Source organism: Panthera onca, chromosome C1 (genome assembly GCF_046562875.1).
Source record: "Panthera onca isolate mPanOnc1 chromosome C1, mPanOnc1 haplotype 2, whole genome shotgun sequence".
Taxonomy (NCBI): Eukaryota; Metazoa; Chordata; class Mammalia; order Carnivora; family Felidae; genus Panthera; species Panthera onca.
Window position 1 is genome coordinate 218418203 of NC_138346.1, and position 19976 is coordinate 218438178.

Sequence of the window (19976 nt, forward strand, 5' to 3'; positions counted from 1 at the left end):
CTGTGAATACGGTTGAGGACTCCTGCTGTGGGTCCTTGTCGAGTTGTGTCTCCCCAGACCATCCTTGGGCCTCGCCTTGCTGTGGTCAAATAGAAGCATACAATCCAATTCCAACCAGATTGCATGCAAGAGAATTATGAGCATTTTCTAAAATAAAAAACACATCTCCATATATAAGTACAATTGCATTCCCAGTAGCTAACATTATAGTAATAGCGAAAAACGGTTTCTATTATACGTTTCTTTCTGATCGATAATAACTCCACTCTGAAAATGGCTTTGAGGCCAAAACCATTTCCTGTTGGTCTTGGCCTTCTTCTGTCCTTTTAAAAAGCTTTTAGAACTTAATCCCTGTAGTCACTTTGGGAATAATGAAAAGCCATAGGAAAAAAAACAAAAATACAATGGTCATGATTCTGTTTCGTGTTCGTGTCCTTGACAAGCGAGCCCAAACTACAGCTCCCAGCGGTGACGGTGCTGATCGTATCCGCCACACAAGGAAGCAGCCATCTGTTCAATTGAAATAGAGAAGTTCAGGCCTTGTCCTGAGGACTTGAGCGTGGTCTGATGCTGAGCCAGTGTATGTAATAACATTCCGATCTTACCTTGGCTGGTCCTCTCCTCAGCATTAGACCATATTAATTCCTCATTGAAATCAACACATTCTTCTTGTCTTATAAAAGGGAAAACACAGGTTATCTCTCACCGCATGATGGGTCAACAATGCAGGCGGGATGAAAGCATCCTCAGCTGGCTCCGCGGCTGGTGTTCACATGTCTGCCCCCTGCCTATGATTCAGTCCTTTCTTTGAATGCCTTTCATGCAACCCAATTAAACGGCACCAATATTTTCAGACCCCTTTCACAGGCAAGGACGTGTCCTAAGTGCAGGCTCAGAAGCTCCTGGAGCACTTGAGTGTTTGATAAAATCCACTATGAGAATATACTCCCAAGGAGTTTCACGTTGAAATCTCAAATTTCAAATTGCAGGTTTTTGTCACTAGCTGAGCACAAGATCTAAGTAAGAGTCTGAGAGCCACCTACATGTGTCGTGAGGTCCAGAACATCCTTCCTTGTTTCAGAGTGAGACGGGGCACCTGGGTGGCTCAGTCGGTGAAGCATCTGACTTCGGCTCAGGTCGTGATCTCACAGCTCGTGGGTTCAAGCCTCTTGTTGGGCTCTGTGCTGACAGCTCCGAGCCTGGAGCCTGCTTTGGATTGTGTCTCCCTCTCTCTCTGCCCCTCCCCTGCTCACACTCTGTCTCCGTCACTCTCTCAAAAATAAATAAACATTTAAAAAATGTAAAAAGTAAACAAAGTGAGGAGCTGCCTCACATCCCATTGTCCTGATTGCAGATGAGCCCAGGGAGACCAGTCCTAGCTTCTCCGCTCCCCACGGGAAGATCTGTTTCCATGTCAAGGAGGGACACACTCTGAAGCATGAGACTTACACGTTCTCCACCTGTGATGCTTACGTGACATCACTGTCAATGCTCATCTACTTTCTGAGAAGTCCCCTACATGCGTACAGGCATATCTCCACGTACACGTGTACACACACATAACATACACATACACACATGCGCACACACCCTCACACATTCATGCACACATGCAGTTACATGCTGCTGAAGATGTTCTTATGCACTGTGACTTCAAGGTCCATGCTTGCTCGTGATTCTGAACCCATAATTTTGAAAGTTTTAAAAAATTTTAAGTGCTTCAGAATAGAATAAGGAAGATACAGATAATTTCAGATCAAATATTCTTTCTTTCCTATAATAAGCCCATGGCACATAATTTTGACCTTGTGGTTCTTCCTTGTTCAAAATTAACTTGCAAAGGACCGTTTCCCATAGATCTTGGAAAAGCTCTTTGTCACAGACCTGTGCCTATGATATCCAAGATGACCCTGCCAGCTCTATCATGCATAAAGGATTAGCTTGGAGCTATTTCCCAGTGGGGTGCCTTTGCAGAGATTGACTCTTGGGTCACCGTGGTGGCCTGTGATAACCGTCTTCATGTTGACAGTTTATTTTCACGGAACAAAGTTAGGAGGTCTGGGACACACAGGCTCCAAGACTGCGATTTATGAATTTTAAATCTCTGCCATCCCCTTGCCTTTGGGTACCTTTGAGAAGCATCCTGGCCTGGTGGTCTTGCAGCCTCAACTGTCGGGGCACAACTAGACGGGCCTGGGGGCAGGACAGGCCAGGGGGTCTTTTGTCTGAAATTACTATTAAGCACTTACGAGTTTTCAAATGATTATTTATTTATTTTGAGAGACGGTGAGGGGCAGAGAGAGAAGAATCCCAAGCAGGCTTTGGGCTGATGGTGCAGGGCTCAGGCTCACGAACCATTCCACGGCGACTTGAGCCAAAATGAAGAGTCGGACGCTTAACCAACTGAGCCACCCAGGCTCCCCTAAGCATTTACGAGTTTTAAAAACATCATATAGCTCAAAATTGTCATTGTAAATGGTTCCTGGAGATCAAAGCGAGTGTTTATAGAACTCAAGAAAAGAGGAGACACGTTTTCATGAATTCTATCTGATCAAACGTGACCTGAAGTGTTGGGAGAAAGGGGCCAGAGTATACAGTTTTCTGGTTGCAATCCAGTCTGTCTTGTGAACACTGTTCTGAGTATCTTCACACACACTCCAGCTGCACCAGCCAGCCAGAGAGGATGAGTAAAAGACAGGGAAGTTGTGTCCACGTGTGTTCACAAGGTCAGCCTGTGATGTTTCCATGACAGCGGTTCCTCCCTGCAGCCCATCTGTGAGCCGGCCTTGCAGGAAGGGGGCTTCTGTGATTTTCCACTCTCTGCTCCCACTCTCTCTCTTCCAGCTTCCAGCTTCCAGGAGGAACACTCCTTGTACCGGGATCCAACTCTCCACTGGGAGTTCTTGGAGGCTTCCACACACAGAGGCCCCTGGAAACACACGTAAGTCCATGTTCTGCAACACTAGTGGGCAGAGAAGCCCAAACACACCGACTACACCTCCTCAGAGGCTCAGGCAAGGGCAAGAAATTCAGCCTTTCATGGGGCACTCACGGCATTTAAAAACAGAGTTCTTTCCAAGAAAACTGATTGGCAGTGAACTGGAACAGGAGAATTCTTTCACTTACTAAGCCACATCTATCGCTGTTTTGGCAGCTGGAACCTAAGACCCCAACTTGTAAACCAAGCAAATCTCTGAGCCACAGACACTACTTGGGTGCCAGCCAATGGATCCATGAAATTTCTCTCAAATTCCTAATTAGCTACAACTTTGACCAGCCCAGTAATTAAGATGCCAAGAACAGAGATGCTTGTTCTTGGGGAATTTATAAATTAACAGTTGGTAGCAATCAAAATGATTGAAGTGCCACCAAAATCCAAGTTCTTTAAAACACAGAGAGTCCCCAACCTGGTGAAGTACCAGGGACAGTGCAGGTGTGAAGATGGCACTGTTGACCGTGATAATGTTGACTTGGAACATCCCCTCATCCTTTACAGCCTGCATTGATAATTCTGCTGGTGAAAACGTGATAGATGAGAAGGAGCCACACTAGTGGATTCCTTACCACCATGGAGGTTGTGCCCAATGGCTGAGCCACAGCAAGTCCCCTCTCTTGTTGCCCATTGTAGAATTGCTGGCAAGTGCACTGTCTTCCCATGATGGGCCAAAGCGACATAAGAGGTGACCACTGGCCTCATGCATGTCTCTTGTGCCCAGGAAGGGACACTCCACTGGAGTCCTGAGACTCTGTGATGGTTAATTTCATGTGCCAACCTGACTGGGCTGTGATATCCAGTTTTTCGTCAAACACCAGTCCAGATGTTGCTGTGAAGGTACTTTTTTTTTTAGATGTGATTAAAATTTAAATCTGTAGCCTTTGAGTAAAGCTGATCATCCTTCATACATGGGTGGGCCTCATACATCAGTTGAAGGCCTGAAGAGAAAAAGGCTGGGGTTTCCCATGGAGGAAGGAATTCTGCCTCCAGACTGCAGATTTCAGACTCAAGATGGCATCATCAACTCTTCCCTGGATCCCCACCTGCCCACCTGCCCTGCAGATTTTGGACTTGCTGGCCCCCACAGTCTTATGTGCCAATCCTTAAAATAAATCTCTCTTGACAGACAGATAGACTGATTATATGGATGGATATATGTATGTATGGATGGATGGATGATAGATAGATAGATAGATAGATAGATAGAATGCATGGAAGATAGATAGATATATAGATAGATAACATGGATAGAAGATAGATAGATAGATAGATAGATAGATAGATAGATAGATAATAAGGATGGATAATAGATGGAGGGATGGATAGATAGATAGATGATAGATATAGATAGATAGATAGATAGATAATATGAATGGATAACAGATAGATGGATAGATTAGCTAGCTAGATATATAACATGGATAGAAGATGATAGATAGATAGATAGATAGATGATAGATAGATAGATAATATGAATGGATAATAGTTGGATGGATAGATAGATGATAGATAGATAGATAGATAGATAGATAGATATTATGGATGAATAATAGATGGAGGGATGGATAGATAGATATGATAGATAATATGGATAGACAGTAGATGGATGGATAGATAGGTGATAGATGATAGATAGATAGATAGATAGATAGATAGATAGATACATGTTCTACAGTTGATAACAATCAGGGGAAATTGATGTGGCACCAAAATCCAAATTCCTCAAAAGACAAGAATTCCCTAACCTGGTGGATGCAGATATATTTATATAGATACAGATGCAGATATGGTATGGACACCCTACTGCCTTTGTTTCTCTACAGAACCCTGACTAAATGCCATCACCCTGACATCCCCTGGTGTGTTCTCCTGGCGTTCCTTCCACCAGCTTTCACCCCAATCTTGGTGACATGTGCTCTGACTGCGAAGAAGCCCCCGTATTCCGAACTGACCTCTAACCTCAAGCAGGAGGCTCTGAAGGAGACACCTTCCTGTGGAACGCTATCTTTAGATTCTGAAATTATTCCTCTATCACATTCGTGTTCTTTCCTCAATTTCTCAGGTATCCAAGGATGCCAGCAACCAGAGGGCAAGCCCCTGGTGTGTGTGGGTGTGATATCCACAGCATGCGGCATTTCCTACTGATTTCTCTCCCACCTGTCCTTCCTCTGATGCCATTTTTAATGGAATTGGGTTTTCCTTCAACCAACACTACGTCAGGCTTTTAATTTTTGCCATGCATACTAATGCAGCGCTTAAGAAAAAAATAAAAACAAGACTATCTGAGAAGAAATGCCACAATTTAACATTTTTGAGCACTGCTGTTTTATTTAGGAGTTCACTTGAACCGAAATTCTCAGGAACAGTTATTATTATTCTGCCCCAAAGGCCATCCACCATGAACGAAGACAATAAGAGTTTTGTGCCCCTGCAAGAGCCCCATTTGTCACAGAGCTCATAATGTGGCTGTAAATCTGCTGTTCCCCTTCTGCCATATGTTTGCATTTTCCATTTGCCGGGTGCTTTGGCTGCACTTGGTCAGAAGGAAGCTTCTATCCAAATGGTCCATTTGGATGTGTCAATTTCCCAAGCGGAGGACTGTTAGGCTCTGAAACAGAGTCATGGAATTTAGGATAAACGGAGTAGATGAAACATCTGATTTGGAAATATGTCATTGAAACGTGTCCAGTCACAAATTAAAGCTCATTTAAACCTCCAATTCCTCTGCCAGAGGAGAAAGAACATTGCACGCAGGGGCACTGGGGCCGCCACGGTGTGGGAAGGGGACTTCAGGGTGAAGATACAACTGTGCACTTGGGGCAGACAGTGCCTGGGCACATCTTGCACAGGGGTTTCACGGCCCACAGGGCTGGCCCTGTGAGTATCTCAGGGGCGGTTGTTCATGGTGAGAGTGGAGGGACTGCAGAACACCAAGGGTTCAAATATCCATGAGGCGTCTCTGCTTGGCCATATTCAAGCTGTGAACGTGGACAAGTTGCTTTGCAGGTGGACGAAGAGGATGTTACTGGCTTGGTGCCATTCTCAGGGACCTTGGGCAGGTCACTTAATCATTTGGATTCTCTGTCTCTCCTTCTCTCACATGGGGCAAATAATTTCCACCTCATGGGACTACCAGGAGAAGTCAAGGAGATTGTCTGCAAGGCATCTTGCTTGGAAATCAGCACACATTAGTGACATGGGTAGGTAGTGTGGCCGCTTCATCTTGGAGAAATCAGACAGACAGATCGCTCCACCCTACAGTGAGGAAGCCTTGATGGGGATGAGAAGGAGGGACCTGCAATTGCACACCAGTGGGTGAAGGGCAGGGATCTTTCCCTCTGCCCATCCCATGCTGTCCTGCTGGGCCCTGCAAATGAGATGGGGTGAAGAGAAATCCACAGGAGGAAAACAAGTGCATGAACACGTGAACCCTGTGTGCACCAGCGGGAGCACCTGGCAAAGAGTAACTCAGAGTGGTGGCTAGAACTCCAGCCTTCAAAGGAAAAGGGGTTTGGGGCTTCTAGGCTGGGAGTCAAGCCATGGGAAGGTCACTAGGACAGGTATGTCACAGATGGGTTGTGCAGCAGGGTTTGTTAAGCAGATGCAAGGCCTGCCTTCTCTAGGGATAAGAGTTGGGAAGGGTCCTCCTCTTCCAGGTAAAGGAGAAGGAGACATCACCACAAATGTGAATTTCCTTCATGAATGAAATTTCCCTTACAAAACAAAAAATGCTCCCTACTCTTAGATCTTTTCTCTTTTCTGCTGGATCTCAATGGCCCTTAGCTCAAAATAGTCCATGTGCCAAAGCAGTGCACGTTGGGGTGGCACTAATATACCCCCTGGGAGCTTTGTGGTTGTTTCTACATTTATCCCTCCCCTGCCCTTGAGGCCCCATCTTCTGTGAGGCTTGTGAGTCTGATGTGGAGTTTGACTGCACCGTAATGTCTGCCGTGGTGTGGTCCACATGCCCTCCACCTGGTGCTCCCAGTGCTGCTTCAAAACATAGCAGGAATTAGTGTTTATGGTATACTTGCCTGCTAAATAAATAGGGTCCTTATTCTGGAGTGTTGGTTGGGGAGAAGACAAGGGCCAATGACCACCTGGGGGCAGTGAGTGGCAGGGCATGTCCTGGAGGGGACAGTATAGCCCCAAAGGCCAGCAGTCAAAGCACCTGCCCCCAGTGCTGCTGGATGCAAAGACAGATCCCCAGGAAAATGGCATGTGGGGTTGAGGAGATCATGAGCTTAGAATCCAAATACACCCAAGTCTGAATCTAGGCTGGGCCCCTCCTGGATGTACAATCTGTAGCATGGGACTACCCCGATCCTGTGTCTCTGTACTGACCAGATACCATGGGGACCCAGGAAGTATGAGCTGAGGCTGGCAGTCAGACATCAGAAAATCACCTTGGGGTCTAGCTTCTTATGACTGTCCATGGGACTCACCCTGGAAGAGCAATCCATTAGATGAGAATGATCTTTGGTTACCACTTTCCAGGGCCATGTTCCTCTGGCTGCCACCCTTACAACTGGAAAAAATTGTTTACACTGAAGCGTTAGATTGTTTTTTTAATATCTAAAACAAAAGTAATTTTATTTTATTTTTTTAGTATGAAATTTATTGTCAGATTGGTTTCCATACAACACCCAGTACTCATCCCAACAGGTGCCCTCTTCAATGCCCATCACCCACCCTCCCCTCCCTCCCACCCCCCACCAACACTCAGTTTGTTCTCAGTATTTAAGAGTCTCTTATGGTTTGCCTCCCTTCCTCTCTGTAACTTTCTTCCCCCTTCTCTTCCCCCATGGTCTTCTGTTAAGTTTCTCAGGATCCACATAAGAGTGAAAACATATGGTATCTGTCTTTATCTCTAGGACTTATTTCACTTAGCATAACACTCTCCAGTTCCATCCACATTGCTACAAAAGGCCATGTTTCATTCTTTCTCATTGCCATGTAGTATTCCATTGTGTATATAAACCACAATTTCTTTACCCATTCATCAGGTGATGGACATTTAGCCTCTTTCCATAAGTTGACTATTGTTGAAAGTGCTGCTATAAACATTGGGGTACAAGTGCCCCTATGCATCAGCACTCTTGTATCCTTTGGGTAAATTCCTAACAGTGCTATTGCTGGGTCATAGGGTAGATCTATTTTTAATATTTTGAGGAATCTCCACACTGTTTTCCAGAGTGGCTGCACCAATTTGCATTCCCACCAACAGTGCAAGAGGGTTCCCATTTCTCCACAACCTCGCCAGCATCTATAGTCTCCTGATTTGTTCATTTAGCCACTCTGACCAGCGTGAGGTGGTATCTCAGTGTGGTTTTGATTTGTATTTCCCTGATGAGGAATGACATTGAGCATCTTTTCATGTGCCTGTTGGCCATCTGGATGTCTTCTTTAGAGAAGTGTCTATTCATGCTTTCTGCCCATTTCTTCACTGGATTATTTGTTTTCCGGGTGTGAAGTTTGGTGAGTTGGGACATCATGAAGATAAAAAGCTTCTGCACTGCAAAGGAAACAATCAACAAAACTAAAAGGCAACCAAGGAAATGGGAAAAGATATTTGCAAATGACATATCAGACAAAGGTGTTAGAGTCTTAACACACTTCCTCTCCCAAGAGTGCTTGCTGCTGAGAGAGAACACCTGTCTGGAGGCTGGGGGTAGAATTCCACATATCACATGGAGAGTGATTTTCAACAGAGGGACCTGAGGGTCCCTCCGGTCCTTCCCAAGGGTGAGGCAGTCCCTCCAAAGTTGTTAAAAGACACAAAAGGACTGGTCAGCGAACTCTGAGGGTCAAGTGTAGGGATTTCTCCTCGGTGGGCATGTGTTCCCAGACAGTCCCTGCTGGGAAGACACCTTACAGACTTCTCTTTCTCCACGGGCACCTCCCCCAACCACCCCTTTCTCCCCAAACTTACCTTCACTGGCTCTGAATACTTAGGCTGGCCACGGCCTGACCATAACCAAGCAATTCTATCCGTGTCAAATATTTGCTGAACGATGTCAGGTAGCTAGCTGGCTTGTTACCTGCACTGCTGATCAGCAGCGTTAGAGAGCTGGATTTTTATGCATCACCTGTGCGGAGGCAATAAGAGCCCCTCTCGGAGCATGAGGTGGAGTTAAATGTGAAGAATTTAGCACAGAGCTGGAGAGAGGTGGAAACACAGCATAAATATTCTGCTACTGTGATCTATGGCCTCTTCCCAGGCAAATCCCCTGCCGGCCCTCCAGGCTTCTCCACACCAGATCTGCCAAGTGCCCTCCCCACCAAAACCCTATCTGTATTCCATCTCTCTCCCCACTGTCTTTCTTTTTTTTTGGGGGGGGGCTTAATTTCCTCAGTGATTGCTTTGGAAAGGGGGGACAATTACCAGTTTACTGAGAGGCCATGAAATTCCTAATCACCTTTCCAGAAAGTTTTTCTTCCTGCTTACAGCAAACTTTCATCCCAGGATCTCAGTGATCCCTCCCACCGCGGCCAGAGTCTCTTCAAGACCTCAGTCACAGTTGGCACTGTGTCCCAGCGACCCAGTCTTGGACCAAGATCCACACTCATCATCCGGAAACCAGGAGGTCCTGCCTCTCCGCCCAAGCTCATCCCCAACTACCCACCCAGCCCCTTTCCATACTCCAATTCCACTGGCCTGCCTGCAGGTGGTGACTTTTAAACACGTGTCCTGAAGCGTCACTGATACACAAACCATTGAACCATCCTGACGTGTTGGGACGTATGCAAACACGCATGGCGCCATGACCACCATCGAGGTGCTAAACGTCTCCATCACGCAAAATCTTCCTTTCACCTGTACCGTTTTATTTTGTAAGAACGCTGAACGCGAGATCTGTCCTTTACTGTATTTTAAAGCGCACAATACCATCTTGCTGACTATGGACACAGTGCTGTACAGATTTCTACAACTTATTCCTCTTGCATAACTGAGACTTTATACCCATCGAACAACATCTCCATTGCTCCCTCCCCCAGCCCCTGGCAACCACTGTTTTACCCTCTGCTTCTATACGTTTGACTATTTTAGATTCCACATATAAATGAGATAGTATGGTGTTTGTCTTTGTCTGGATTATTAAGGGAAATGTTAGCATAATGGCCTCCAGATCCATTTGGGCTGTTGTAAGTGGCAAGATTTGCTTTTTTAAGGCTAAATAATGTTTCATTGTGCATATATATATATACACACACCACGTTTTCTTTATCCATTCATGTGTCGATGGACATTGGAATTGCTCCTGTATCTTGGCTATTGTGAATAATATTGCAGTGAGCTTGGGAGTGTAGATATCTCTTGGAGGTCTTGACTCAACTGTTTGGATATATACCCCAACGTGGGAAGGCTGGACCATAGGGTAGTTCTATGTTTAATATTTTGAGGAACCTCCATGCTGTTTTCCACAGTGGCTGCCCTGATTCTCATTCCCACCAACAGTGCTCGAGGGTTCCGTCTGCTCCGCGTCCTCACTGGCACTTGTCACTTCTGGTGTTTTCGATACTGGTCATCCTGACCAGTGTGAGGTGGCATCTCACTGTGGTTTTGATTTGTATTCCCCTGATGGCGAGTGATGCTGAGGGTCTCTCCGTGTCTCTGGTGACGATCTGTGTGTCCATCCAAGTCTCCTGCCCATTTTCCTTCAGTCTTAGCAAGCTCAGCTCCCTCTGCCCCAGGGCTTTCTGCACATGCGGTCACCCCTCTCTGGAAAGTTCTTGTCTAGATCTTTCCATGACTAACTCCTCGTGTTTTGGGTCTTAGCTCAACTGTCACTGTTGACACCCGCTGCAGTACCCCCCCAAGTACATCCCATTGTCTTGCTTTATTCTATTTTTAAAGTTTATTTAGTTTTGAGAGAGTGAGTGGGGGGAGGGGCAGAGAGAGAGAGAGAGAGAGGTGGGGGGGAATCCCAAGCAGGCTCTGCACTGTCAGCACAGAGCCTGACGTGGGGCTCGAACTCATGAATCCTGAGATCATGACCTGAGCTGAGACCAAGAGTTGAACACGTAACAGACAGAGTCCCCCAGGTGCACCCCCCCACCCCTTGCTTTATTCTTCATGACATTTTTTCTTTCACATATTTGTGTGTGGCCTCCTGCCACCCCTGGAAAACAGTTCACATAATCACAGACCTGGCTGTCTTGATCAGTGCTGTCTCCACACACATAGATGGTTTATTCATATTTGTTGTGCTAATAAGTGAATCTTTTTTTAAAAAAATGGCACTTCCTTTTGTTTCCCTTCTCCTCTGTCTGCTCTCCAGCCTCTCTGTTTTCACGGTCATCTTTTAAGATGAATGGTCTAAACCAAAGCAATCTTATGTGCCCATAAATCTCCTGAGGCTCTCACTGAAATGCAGATTCCAATGGGGGTCTAGGGCCCAGGAGACTCTGCAGTTCAAAGCAACGCCTCTGGGGAACCACCTGCAGACTTTCTGACTCAGCCCAGCCCCCAGCAGACCATGCATTCCAACAAGCTGCACCTGGTAGACCAAGGACCAAGGAGGTCTGTGCTTGTCTGGCTTTCCTCACTCCCGCTTCTGTGTGCCCTCATCCCTTCCTACCCCCTCCCCTCTCCACCCCCCACCCCTCCCCACTCCATTTCAACACACAGAGCCCCCCCCCCCCGGGCCCATCTGAGGCAGTGCGCCAAGGCCATGGCTGAATTTATGAGCGAGCCGTGCTCGTGTCTCCTTCTTCCCCTTTGTGCAGGGTTGTTACAGGCCCTCCTTGGGAACCCATGGTCCCAGGAGCCTGCAGCAACCATGCCCCCCCAACCCCCGTACTGACAGAGAGCCTCACCCTCTTCCTGACTCTGGACCACCACTTGGCATCTTCTTCTGTCCCCTTTCTCTCTCTTCTGCAGAGGTGTCTTCAGCTCCAATGCCTCATGAAGATGCCTAGAAGCCTACCCAGAGCACTTGTGTCTTCTCCTGAGTCCCATCCAGACTACTGGACATTTCCTCTCATTGGCTCCCCCACTTCTCCACTAGCACCACTAACAATGGCAGCTCCCTTAAGAAGGGGGGGGAGGGGAGGAGGGAAGGAAGGAAGGAAGGAAGGAAGGAAGGAAGGGGGGAGGGAGAGAGGCAGGAGGAAGGAAGGGAAGGGAGGGAGAGGGAAGGAAGGGGGGAGAGAGGAAATAAGGGAGGGGGAAGGAAGGAAGGGATGGAGGGAGGAGGAGGGAGGAAGGAGAAAGGAAGGAAGGAAGGAAGGAAGGAAGGAAGGAGAGAAGCAGGAGGAAGGAAGGGGAAGGAGGGAGAGGGAAGGAAAGGGGGAGAGAGGAAATAAGGAAGGGGGGAGGAAGGAAGGGAAGGAGGGAGGAAGAGGGAGGAAGGAGGAAGGAAAGGAGGGAGGGAGGGAGGAGAGAGAGAAGCAGGAAGAAGGAAGGGGAGGGAGGGAGGGAGAGGGAAGGAAGGAAGGGAGGAAGGAAGGGAGGGAGGGAGGAAGGAAGGAAGTGGGGAGGGAGAGAGGCAGGAGGAAGGAAGGGGAAGGAGGGAGGGAGAGAAGCAGGAGGAAGGAAGGGGAGGGAGGGAGGGAGAGGAAAGGAAGGAAGGGGGGGAGGAAGGGAGGGAGGGAGGGAGGGAGGAGGAGGGAGGGAGGAGGAAGGAAGGAAGGAAGGAAGGAAGCAGGAGAAAGGAAGGGGAAGGAGGGAGGGAAGGAGAGGGAAGGAAGGAAGAGGGAGAGAGGAAATAAGGAAGGGGGGAGGAAGGAAGGGAAGGACGGAGGAAGGAGGAAGGAAGGAAGGAAGGAAGGAAGGAAGGAAGAGGGGAGGGAGGGAGGAAGGAGGAAGGAGAGGGCCGGGAAGGGAGAGGAAAGCAGGAGAGGCAGAGGGAGAGAGGAAATCTTGGATTGCTTCTTCTGACCTGCCTTCCTTCCCCATGCCCGGCATGCAACCCCCAGGATGGGCTCCAGGCGGCTAAGCCATATTCTGGCGCCTCTGGCTGGTTTAGCTGCCGTGAAGGGCTCTGCAGAAGCGCCTTCTGCCATTCTGTCCACTGAGTCCCCTTGCTGGGCCCAGCTTCTGGTGTCTGATCAGGAAGTTTCCCTGCGTAGCTTCTGTCACATAAGAACAGGATACAGGGGCCCCCGGGTGGCTCAGTCTGTTGAGTGTCTGTCTTCAGCTCAGGTCATGATCTCAGGGTTCGTGGGTTCGAGCCCTGCATGGGGCTCACTGCTGTCAGCCTCTCAGTGCAGAGCCTACTTCAGATCCTCTGTCCCCATCTCTCTCTGCCCCTCCCCCACCCATGTGATTTCTCTCTCAAAAAATAAATAAATCATTTTAAAAAGAAAAGAACAAGATACAGCACAACCTTGTTTTATTTCCAGCAGCTAAACTTGCTGCCACTTATTTTTTTAAAAACTTTAATAGGCAACTGCTTCACTCTTTTGAGAGAAATGTTCTTTATGTAAATGTAAACCTAATGAATAAGCAAATAAAGAGCTCCCATAAAGCATTTACTTTTTCGATTCAAAACACAAGTCAATCCCTGTATCTCCTTTGGGTTTGAGGGAAGTGTGTTTGGAAGGAAAGTGGAAAGGCGGTCTCTCTTTTTGAAAGGAGTGCCTTCTCATCGGCCCCCACCCCTCCCTCATTGCCCCTTCCCCCCACCCCTTCCCTCATTTCCCTGCTGAGCTCCCGGAAGCTTACCTTTAAATGCCATTGGAAAGAGATTGGCTTGTCCCCTTTCTGTCCTAAGCTAACTGGGCCACTAGGTGTGTCCAAAGAGGCACAATTCCCCAGCTGAGATGGAATAAATTTGCAGGAAGGCTTGCATCACCTCCACACTGACTTAGTGATCGCACCAGGCAGGAGGCTAAGCACAGGACATCACTCAGATTTATTGTTATTCCTACAGCAGAATCCGCGTAATCACCAGTCCCTTAACGAACCAACAGCGTGTCTGCTTAACTGGGACAATGGCCAGGGGACTTTCCCTGTGCTTCCCGCTACTTCATTTTCATGAGTCCAAAAACCTTTCTCGAGGCGTGGCTACCACCTGCCTCTTGTGCCCCGGACCTCTGGTGTCGCCAGAAACCTCGATTCCACACCAGCCTCTTGGCTCTGCCTGAGTGTCTCAAAGCTTAGAACTGATATCGACAACAGCTGGAGATACATATTGCTGTTCCAGGTACTTTTACAAACGTGGTCTCGTGTTAATGCCACAGCAGCCTGGCCTGGCTGGGTCCAGCACGTGGCCCGTTTTGTCTATGAGACACAGAAGACTGGGAAGAAATTAAGCACCTAGCTGAGGTCCCACGTTCGGAAGTAACATGCAGAATCTCCAGTGGGTCTGCGTGTTTCCCAGCTATGCCTCCCCCCTTCCCGACACACCGACGCGATGCACCGTGATCATCAAGAATCCAGGCACCTTCCTCACCACAGCTTTTCCAGAACAAGGGAAATTCAGTGCAGAGCAAAGCACCTTTTTCCATGTGTGTATCCACCTAATAAAAGGAGGGGTAGGTGTCAAGAATGAGCCGTCCAATGTGTGGTGCGACTTTTGTTTCTCAAGGCAAATGCAAAACAGATCAAAACATCCTTTATTCTACCACCATTTCCCGAAAGAAACAGCCTTAGCCTGAAGGCAGAAATCAATGTTCAAAGCCCTTACCCATTTTTTAGAAAGATAAAGGCTGTGTTTAATACATAACAGGACAGCCATTCAAGGATCGTTACTGCTGAAAGTGAGGCTGTGGGAGGACCCTGTTAGACCATGCCAACATAACAGCAGAAAAAAAGGAAGAAGAAAGTAAGAAAAAGAAAGAAGGAAAGAGAGAGAAAAAGAAAGGGAGAAAGAGAAAGAAAGAGACGGAAGGAAGGAAGGAAAGAAGGAAGGAAATAAGGAGGGAAGGAGGGAAGGAGGGAAGGAAGGAAAGAGGGAAGGAGAGAAGGAAGGAAGGAAGGAAGGAAGGAAAAATCACGTGTGAACGGACAACCTGATATTCTAGAACTAGTCCTTTGAGTTCCTGGTTCATGCAGTTTTGAGCGCTGGGGTCCTTTGTTGCCAGCAACAGGCAGTGAAAGAGGCTTCATTCGACTGAACTCAATTATACACTCGCTTGTTTTAAAAAAAATTTTTTTTAATATTTATTCATTTCTAAGAGAGAGACAGAGCACGAGCAGGGGAAGGACAGAGAGAGAGAGAGGGAGACACAGAATCGGAAGCAGGCTCCAGGCTCTGAGCTGTCAACACCGAGCCCGACGTGGGGCTCCAACCTGTGGACCAAGAGATCATGACATGAGCCGAAGTCGGACACCCAACCGACTGAGCCGCCCAGGCGCCCCTCAAGTACACACGCGTTTGTAATGTGCCTACTGTATGCTGCAAAACGAACTAGATGCTAGACGGGCTCTAAACAACGAACACAGCAGGGGCCCTAATCCCTTAGACTAGTAAGAGAGGTAAATAGAGCTATATCTGAACTGCACCCTGTGCACACACGTCAGCATCACCTCTGTCAACAGGACAGTTGGCATCGGCACCCGGAAAGAGCCCAGTGAGGAAGGCCGTGGTTTGGAAAGCAAGCATGCAGCATGCTGTGTGTGTGCACGCTGCTAGCCTGCGGTGGTAGAAAGGGAACAGCCTGTCTGCTCTCTCTAGGAGCACATTTTTCTAGTTCCCTGTAGCCCGGCACAATTAATTAAGTCAGGGACCAAGACTTCCTGTGGCCTCAGCAGTCTCTGTGAAAATCTCAACAGCCCCTCAAGTCAGCAATGCCCAGCTTATAACTCAGACTCGGGAGGCGGGTTCTTGCTGGCGGAGCGGCTCAGGACACAGCACCTCCTCTCCAAAGCTCAGTCCGAGCTTGCTGAGGGAGGCTCCGTGACCGTGGGGAGGTCCCTGGCCCCTCTGGGCTCCAGCGCCCGCCCTGCAAAATTGAGCAAAGCCTCCCCTGTAAATGACAGAGAAAAGAGTAGGGTCAGGATTGGACTGCATTTAGCCACAGGCCATGGGAGGACATGCCGAAAAGAGTGGATGATGGTGCCACTTTCAAAGCCAATAGTTCCAGTCCACGCATTAGGGTGCCAGAGCACTCCCCATGCCCTCCAGGCTCACCCTGCCCCTGCCGTGGTTGTCCCTGGACAGGTCCCACCTGGCTTCCATGAAAGGTCTAGAGAGCTTGTTGCAGGGACCCAGGGGACACTGATGCCTCCGTGGAGCGTGCTGAATTAATTCTCTGGCGCTGCCATATCACAGAACCACAGATGGGACACCTCTACTGCAGAAGCTGGTTTTCTCAGAGCCTGGAGGCTGGAAGTTCCAGAAGATATCAGCAGGGCTGATCCCTTCTGAAGTCTTTCTCCTCGGCTTCCCGACAGCTGCCTTCAAAAGTCACACTCTTCTGAGCATCCTGGATGCGCTTCCTGTCCCCTGCTGCAGTGGAACCCAAGCGAGGCCATGACAGCAGAGCCACCCTGGGTCACGGCACCTGCCACATTCTCTGCCCAGAGCTTGGTAAGGAAGCACGGGACTGGATGGCTGTTCTCTGAGGGCCTGTGAGCTCACTGCCTCTGCTGCTCTGCTCAGAACCAAGCAGTCTTCAGTCAACCAGCTGTCTCAGCCCCATTCCTGCCCCAGGACCCTTGTCCAGACCAAGCCCGCCAGTCTCAATGTGTCACAGGTCAAGTGTGAGGAACTGAGAGAAAGGAAAGAAAACCCCCATTAAGAAGTGTCTTTCTCTCTCCCTCAAGAGGATGGCTGGAATGATTTTCCAAAGGTCTAGAAGCTAACAAGTGGTGGCCAGGCTGTGGAGAGACTGACAGGCTCATACGCTGAGATGAGGTGGCAGATTAGATCCTTAAAAAGTCAAACGCAGAATTACTGCGTGACCCACTCCTAGGTGTGTGCCCGAGACCTGAAAACGTATCTTCACATAGAACCATGTACACATGTGCTCATGGCCGCACATCCACAGTAGCCAAAGTGTGGACGTAACCCAAATGTCCGTGACCATGTGATGAGTGATGAGAACGGTTCGGCTGTGAGGAGGGGCAAAGCACCGACTCACGCCTGGTACAACATGGGGAGCCTTGGGGACGTCCTGCTGAGAGAGGGAAGCCACAGTCAACAGGCTCCAGACTGTGCCGCTCACTTATTTAAAACGTCCAAAGTAGGAAAATTTCACATGGACAAAGGACTAGTTTTGCAGGTGCTCAGGGAGAGAAGAATGGGGAGTGATGACTGACGGGTACAGGCTCTCTTTCTGGGGAGATGAAAATGTTCTGGAATTAGTGGTGATGTTTGCACGGCCTTGTGAGTGTTCTAAAAGCCACTGCATTCTGCACCTTAAGGTGATTCACATGAATAATACGATGTTATATGTATTTTGCTTTCAAAACCGGTTATCTCTTTGGCAGATCATGGTAAGAAATTTCAAAAAAAAAAAAAAGAGAGAAAAGAAAAAAGTCTCTGGAATGCTCCTGCAGCTCTTACCCAACTTGGCCTGTGCTGGGTACTCTTCCTGTGTTGGGTACTCCATCCTGTGCTGAGTACTCCATCTTGTGCTGAGTACCACTCTACACTGTGCTGGGTACCCATCCTGTGCTGAGTACTCTGTGCTGGGTACTCCATCCTGTGCTGAGTACTCTGTCTGTGTTGAGTACTCCATCCTGTGCTGGGTACTGTGTCTGTGTTGGAACTCTGTCTCGTGCTGGGTACTCCATTTTGTGCTGAATATTCTGCCTATGCTGGGTAATACATTCTGTGCTGAGTACTCTGTGCTGGGTATTCTGCCTGTGCTGGGTACTCTGGTCTGTGCTTAAGCATTCCATCCTAGGCTGGGTACTGTGTCCTGTGCTGGGTACCCTGGCCTGTGCTAAGTACTCCATCCTGTGCTGGGTACTCCATCCTTGCTGGGTACTGTGTCCTGTGCTGGGTACTCCATCCTGTGCTGGGTACTGTGTCCTGTGCTGGGTACTCCATCCTGTGCTGGGTACTGTGTCCTGTGCTGGGTACTCTGGCCTGTGCTAAGTACTCCATCCTGTGCTGGGTACTGTGTCCTGTGCTGAGTACCCCATCCTGTGCTGTGTACTCTGGCCTGTGCTGGGTACTCCATCCTTGCTGGGTACTGTGTCCTGTGCTGGGTACTCTGGCCTGTGCTAAGTACTCCATCCTGTGCTGGGTACTCCATCCTTGCTGGGTACTGTGTCCTGTGCTGGGTACTCCATCCTGTGCTGGGTACTGTGTCCTGTGCTGGGTACCCCATCCTGTGCTGGGTACTAGAGAGCTTGTTTACAGCTCCCTTCAAGCTGTAAGCTCCCTGGGGACAGGATTTACAATGGGTGCATTTTTGTGTCCCCCACAGAGCATAACACACCTGTCTGCAGAGTCGGGGCTCATTGCTGTTTGTGGAATGATCTTGAATGCACAAAGGTCCTACTGTGTGCCCAGAATCATGACACACTAGCATGTGGGTGAGGGTCACCCAAGGAAACCACGCCTGGGGGCTTTAGGCAACACACTATCTCATTGTAGAGGTGAATTTTCTGATGCAAAACCTTAGCAAATGAGCGAGACCTTACAACACAAAGTGCAGCTTCAGTGGCTTGATCACCAGAATCTAGACTCGTGCCAAGGGCGGGCCTGTGGGAAAAGAGAAGGGGCTCAGTGGGTCCCAGAGAGCTGCCCACCTGCCCCAATTCACCAGGCATCTCCCTTTGTCTCCTGCCACACGCAAACACTGGCAAACGGGGGAGAATGCAACAGACCCGCCGGGAAGCCCGCGATGCCACCGCACCCTTGAGAGGCAGAGTCGTTGCGATCAGAGAGGCAGGTGGGCGGATCGGCACACACAGACTCAGTCCTGGAGCTCCAGGAAGTTAATTAGTTTTCTCTCCCGTCTATGTGGACTCGGAAGAAGCTGGCCGCAGTCCACATTGAATATCGTCCACCACAATCCCGTACACATCCGGCCTAATTTAATTTTGAAATTGCATTTGGAAAAAAAAAAAAGTGTGAAGATACCAATTGTACGGCATAATTTAGAAAACCCATTATCTGCGGGTTGCCTGCCAATACGGGGATGTGGTTACGGAGACTCCGTATCGTGTGGCTCCGAACGATAGCACAGCCTTTGAGTCCTCTGCCTCTCTCATTAGAAAGAACGAGAAACAGAACGTGTCCACGGACTGATTCTGGGCCACAATTTATCCGGGCCCCCAGGGGGTGAGTCCTCTGAGGGAAGTCAGTTCTGAATTAGAGGCAAGGGTGCTGGGACCTTGTTCTTGGTCTAGAAGACGCCCAGACGCCCAGCACTTGCACCGTGTGATCCCCACAACCGCGGTTCGGAAAGAGTACAGCAATAATGCTGGCATCGTACAAGGCAACGTCCCAGAGTCATTATTTTCTCCTTCTAGAATTTATTGCAAACGAGTCGTCAGGCATCGGGGAGCTTAAATTTTGCACCATCAACTTTCGGCATAAAATATCAGGAGGGAATGGTTTATATCCTCTCCTCAGACCCTTTGAGGGTTGTAATTCTCCTGATGCCAATTAGAATCGGACAAATCAACTGGGGTGAGACACCACACGACCCCAGACTCACCCTGAGTCGCCAGTCAAATTCCAAACCTTCACACAATGGCTGATGGAGTCCAATTAAACGAAAGTTTTTATCTGTACGTTGCCAAGATTTGATTAGAACAATCTTCCCCCATCAAGAGAAAAATGTGGACATATACGTGTATCTAAGCAAATCTGAGACCGCCCACAGAATTCTAAGTATTCTCAGAAATCATATCCAGCCACTAAAATGCTATGTGATGCAAATTAATTTACTGAACAGAAATATTCCAATAAAGTTGGCTATAAACTGAGCATCTGTAGTTAAAAATCGTATTTTCCCACTCACCAATGTGATGAAAATCGGAACGTATTTCCTCAAGGGAAAATATCCTCTCCAGTAGGTCTGGCTGAGACGCGCTCTGTCCCCAGTTCTGTCACACGTCGGCATCCTCACG